Source organism: Chrysochloris asiatica, unplaced genomic scaffold, assembly GCF_000296735.1.
Source record: "Chrysochloris asiatica unplaced genomic scaffold, ChrAsi1.0 scaffold00001, whole genome shotgun sequence".
In the NCBI taxonomy this organism is placed as follows: Eukaryota; Metazoa; Chordata; class Mammalia; order Afrosoricida; family Chrysochloridae; genus Chrysochloris; species Chrysochloris asiatica.
Window position 1 is genome coordinate 42525750 of NW_006408519.1, and position 6167 is coordinate 42531916.

The following is a 6167-nucleotide window of genomic DNA, read 5'->3' on the forward strand; positions in this document are numbered from 1 at the left end:
TTTTTTAGGTATTTCAATCAATTACAGGCTGAAGACGGTCTTACAAATTTTCTGTAATCATGTTTCCCAACATTCCTTTCTATTCCACTCAAGTGTCTATTTTACAATAGTAAGCAAGGGAAAACAATATCCATAAGATAGTCAAGCATATTAGTATTATCACCCCTCTTCAGACTATGCCTCGATCCCTGTATCACAGAACCCTGTTGTTCCAAGGTTGTGTATGCATCACTATTTACCTCTGTCCCATTTAGCCCATGCAAACCTGTCTCAGTGTTCCCCTATCTACCTTGTCCTTCCATCCCCTCCCCCTTCTTGTGTATTGCCCTTCCTGACATCCAGGCTATGATGTGTCTGCCTTCTACCCTGTGCTCCTCCATTGCCTCCCTCCACCTCCCCTAAACTGCACCACCCCACCCTCACCAGTAACCAACAAAGAATTTTTTTTTTCTCTTCCTTTTAGTGTGGGTATCTTTTCTTAAGCTTTTACAATAATGGTCTTATGCAGTATTTCTACTTTTGTGACTGACTAATTTCACTCAGCATAATGTCCTCAAGGTTCTTCCATGTTAGTAGTGGCTTCCTTGTTATTCTTCAAGGTAGCATAGTATTCCATTGTGTGTATGTACCACAGTTTGTTTATCCATTCTTCCATTGATGGACACTTAGACTGTCTCCATCTTTTTGCTATTGTGAATAGTGCAGCTATGAACATTGGTGTACATATATCTATTCGTGTTATGGCTCATATTTCTTGTGGGTAAATACCAAGTAGAGGAATTGCTGGATCATAAGGTATTTCTATCTCCAACCTTCTGAAGATGCGCCATACTGTAGAAAATCCTTCTTATTCTTCCAAAGAGGTACAATCAGAACTGGAAAATTCTAATGGGTTTTCAATACCTGTGGCATGGAAGAAAGTCCTGGCGATCTGCTCCCGAAAGTCTGCAGGCTTGAAAACCTCCCAGAGCCGTCCTACTCTGCACATGGGTCACCATGAGTCAGAATCCACTTGTTGTTGTTGAGTGCTGTCAAGTCAGTTCTGACTCAGAGCGACCCCATATAGTGTTTCAAAGGAGCGACTAGTGGGTTTGAACCACTGACCTTGCCATTCAAACAGACCTTCACAAAGACCAGGTGGTGTGCTTATCCTACAATGCTTGGTGGCAAGTAAAAACAACCAATGCAGCAAGCATTCTGCAGAGATTTTATAGTGAGTCAGAGTTTGCATTTCTACCAAGGACAACCCCTTGTCTGCTAAGTCCTAGGCAGTTGATAGTGGTTGCAAATGGTGTTGTTGTTGTTAAGCGCCATCAAGTCAGTTCCAATCCATAACAACCTTGTAAAGGGTTTCTGAGGAGTGGCTGGTGAGCTTGAACCACTGAACATGCAGTTCAAACTGACTTTACAGTCCAGTGCCTTAACCCACAGTGCCGCACCAGGACTCCCATCCCCCAAGACATCACTTCCCACTGCCAGCTGTTCTTCCCACCAGCTCAGACCCAGCTGGTACCGAACCCAAAAGGATCAGAGGGATGCAACCACAGGACAGGCAGAGCTATTGTAAGTAACACTCTCCAAGCATTAATTACAGGTTTGTCATTGTACCCAAGGCCATAAAATGTTTCAGAGGAGAGATTAGTGCTTAGTGTCCAGAGGGCAGAGAAAAGGCTAGCAGTAAAAATGGGTGTAGAAAATGTCATCTCTTGCCTTGTAGACTCAACCAATTTGATCCACGGGACATTGACAGACAATAAATATGGAACTGCATGATGTCATTTTTATAGGCGTTTTATGAAAGTCATAAGCCCATGACCGAGATGCCGTTGTGGTTTATGGAAATGATCACTTGGGCTGCTTCTTTTTATGAATCCTTCTTTTGCATTCTTTATAGAGAAATGAGTTAACTGGTCTTGGTTCTATTGAAATATATCACTTTTTATCCTTCTGAGGAGAGCCAAATTGAAGTTGAAGTCTTGCCTTTATGCTGTTCTTATACTAATTAATGTGTTTTTATTGTAATCCATTTATACTTAATGATGCATCCAATAGCAGTACAATTTGGAAGATGGAAAGGATGTGATATTTTTAATATAACTTTTCAAGTTTGTTAACCTTTTCTCTGTTATGGAAAAGATATGGAGTTGATCAGCCAGCTTCCATCTTCTAGGATAGAAAAGATCGCTTTACAACTTGAAAGGTGGGTTCTTCCACCACCAACCATCAACTAACTCCTTCCAGCCCATTCTGGAGGACAGGGAGGGAGTTTAGCAAATCATTTACTAAATGGAAATTGAAGAATTCATCATATGAATGTTTGCAACCAGTCTAAGGCAGACAACAAAATCCTAACAGAAGCACCATTGACAAGTGCTTTCAGTAACTCAACTCAACTGTGTTGGTTAACTTTCAAGGAGCTGGTTTTATTGTGCTTTGCAGTTTAACAAGATTGAAGACATGCATGGCTGGGCCAAATCAAGCAAGGCATTACCTGTGCTTCAGAACAAAATTGGTCTGTGATGTAGGGTGATTTGGAGGTAAGGGAGAGAACACTCATTGTGGGCTCAAAAACGTTGTCTCCCTTAATGAAAATAAATACTTCCTCCCTTTCATCCTCTCTCCCGTCCTCCGTCCTCCTCCTTACTTTTTTTCCTTCCTCGATAAGCATTCTACTAAATAACTTTCACAAATTATGTCTTGTATAATAGCATGGGGCTTCAAAAAAAGTGTATGGAAAATAAAATTGAAAGATAATGGAATTTTTCCATGAACTTTTAAACCCCCTTCATATATTACCAAGAGCAGCTCCACAAACTTGATCTCTTAAAGTCAATTTGTGAAACGTTTTATTATTCTTAAATTATCATCTCTGGTTCCTGTTGCTGCTGGTCTTTGGTGCCGCCAAATGGGTTCTGACTCATAAGGAGCTCTGGAAGCGTAGTGGTTACGAATCGGGCTGCGAACCTTAAGGTCAGCATTTTGAAACTATCAGCTATTCTCCAGAGGAAAGATGAAGGCTTTCTGCTCCTGTAAAGATCTACAGCCTCTGAAACCCTGTACAGGGTCGCCATGAGCCGGAACCGACTCTATGGCACATCACAACAACAACAACATAGTGACTGTGTGTACAACTGAACTAAAGACCACTATCCTTGTAGTTGTTATGTTTGAATGCCTTGTTGCGGCCACTGTTAATCCATCTCGTTGAAGGATTTTACTGATAAAGAAACAGACCGAGACAGACAACTGAGACTTGAACCCTTTCTCATGAAAACTTCAGTTCCCATCAAGTCAATTCCAACTCAGAGCTAGCCCCCATGAGCCCATGCTCCACAGGGTTTTCAATGGCTGCCTTTTCTGAAGTAGATTGCCAGATCTTCCTGCTGCCACTCGGACTTCTAACCTTTAGGTCAGCAGTGGAGCACATTAGCTGTTTTCACCACCCAGGGACTATTACTTAATTGTATAACTCACAAAAAGCCTCTAAGGCAGTGATATGACTGGATTATGAACCACAAAATCGACTGTTCAAGCCCACCAATCACTTGTGGGAGAAACATGAGGTGTTCTGCTCCCACAAAGATATATAGCCTGGGAAACCCTGTTGAGGGTCCCTATGATTCATAATGAACTCCACATCACTTAACCACAACAACAATAACAAAAATCCTCTGACTTCTATATTATCCTCATTTTATAGAAAAGAACATAGGGGAAGTAAAAGATCTTGTCCAAGATCACTCACCTATCAAGTGCAAAAGTAGCATTTGAATCCCAACTGTGAGCGCACAGGTCTTAGTCATGCCTCATTGCATCTGAGTGACAGATAAGTGAATCTCACACAGTGTTTCACTATTATCAAGGACAGAGGATTAGACCAGATTCCATTCTGAGAGCAGGGATCTGAGGTCCTGGATTTGTGTGAACCTGTGTCACTGGACATTTGAGGGACATACATACCAATGGTTATAAAACTATTGATTGTTGCCAAAATCATTTCTTTTCTTAATTGCACTTGTCAATCAGTTGTCTTCAAATGCATTCTGACTCATGGCAACCCCATGTGCAGAGTAGCACTGGCTCATAGGGCTTTCAAGGCTGTGACCTTTTAGTAGCAGATCACCAGACCTGTCTTCCGTGGCACTTCTGGGTGGGTTTGAACCACTCATCATAGGCTAGTAATCTATACTTAATTATCATGGCATGCAGGAACTCATGTGATGATAAAATCAAGATTATAAAATATGTATCTGAAAAAAATGTATCTCATAATCCCTCCAAAATATTAAAAACCACATCACTGAATGAAAAATCTGAATGGTCCCCTAACTTCCTCTTCTTATTGATTGATGATTTTCTCCTGAAAAAATCAATTGAAAGATACTTTCTCAACCTTCACTGAGAATTTGAAGTAGAATTCACAGGTTCATGTAACACAATGATAGAATAAAATGAATATAAGTAAACACAAGTGATTCTGGGTCAGGAAACACTGACCCTGAATGCTGATACAGTGCACCATCCAAGCAGAGTGGTCCTGGTGGAACAGGTGGGTGGGGCAAGAGAGGTGCCACAAAATACAGAGTTAGACCAAATCTAATTTACAAAGTCAGGAAATATGTAATTTCCTGAAATTACACATCAAGAGAGAAAAAAATATACAATTACTCAATCATATTTAGGAAAAGGGTTAGCCATTTGCAGTCAAAGATCTTGAACCTTATACTAACACAAATTACAGATGATCACCCAATTCTTTTTTTTTTTTTTTTAAGCATACAATGACTATTAGGAAATGTTTGTATGTAATCCTTTTTTTTTTTTTTTACTTTTTATTGTGAATTGAGTGAAGGTTTACAGACAAGATCATTGAACACATCATGCAGTTTGTTTCATCTCAATGATTGTAATCCCCTTCGTGAAACAAGTCATCTGCTTCCTCCCTGGGACTCCTGTCCACCCACTTTCCCATCCTTTTTCACCATTGTCCTTTGATTCTGAACCATTGGCCATTCCATCACTCATAGTGAATATATCTGATTAGTATTGTTTTTTCCTCCTATATACAACTGAACTAAAGACCACCATCCTCATAGTTGTTATGTTTGAATTCCTTGTTACAGCAACTGTTAATCCATCTCATTGAAGGATTTTACTGATAAAGAAACAGACCAAGACAGACAACTGAGACTTGAAACTTTCTTATGAAAACTTCAGTTCCCATCAAGTCAATTCCAACTCAGAGCTAGCCCGCATGAGCCCATGCTGAAATTTGTTTCCCCTATTTACCTATTTACCACTTGGCTGAAAGAGGTGTGCTCTTTTCCAGACCTGAAGGGTGGTGTAGGGCCACAGTCTCTGGTTCCTCCATATAACCTTGATGTGCATAAGACAGTTCTGAGTTGGCATAAGATTCAGACTCCTTGAACACTGGACAACACAAGAACAGAAATTAAATTAGTGCAAGGGAAAACATATAAACAATGTGAAAAGAAACACGGAGGGAAAACAAGGGTCATTAAAAACAGAAATAAAAAATCAGTTTTCTTAAGTGTATAAAGAAAACTCTAAGGAGGGACCCATCCCTGTAAAAGGGTATCATGCTTGGTGAAGTAAAAGATCAGTAAAAATGAAGAAGACCCTTAACGACACAAATTTCCATAGTAACAGTGAAACTAACAGTGGACTCAAGCCTAGCACCAACTGTGAAGATGTACAGGACCAGGCAGTGTTTCGTTCTGGTGCCTGTGAGGTCGTAATGCTTCTGTGCAAACTTGCACAACACTGACAGACCAAGAGAATGAAATTGTTACTGAACGTGCGTACCACGGTAGCTAGTTCTCCTGGATTTCTGCGAGGAGTCTCAGATTCAGGTGAGGTGTCAAGGACGCAAGACCACAAGAGTGCGAGAAAGCAGGTTTAATAAAACGCAAAAAGTACACTCGAGAGACAAGCGGATCTATGTCGGAAAGGCGGTGAGTCAGACGTCGATCATGGCTATCTAGAGCATTTAGTCTTTAAAATATCCATCTCAGACGTTCTTGTAGCTCCTAGGCTTTTCTTCTTTATGTCTGCTTATGTAGTTATACTCTTCTACCTGTGGGTGTTGGTGGTTTACAGGGGGGTGGGGTGAGGGGTGTCAGTTCTACACCTCCTCCCCTGCACTC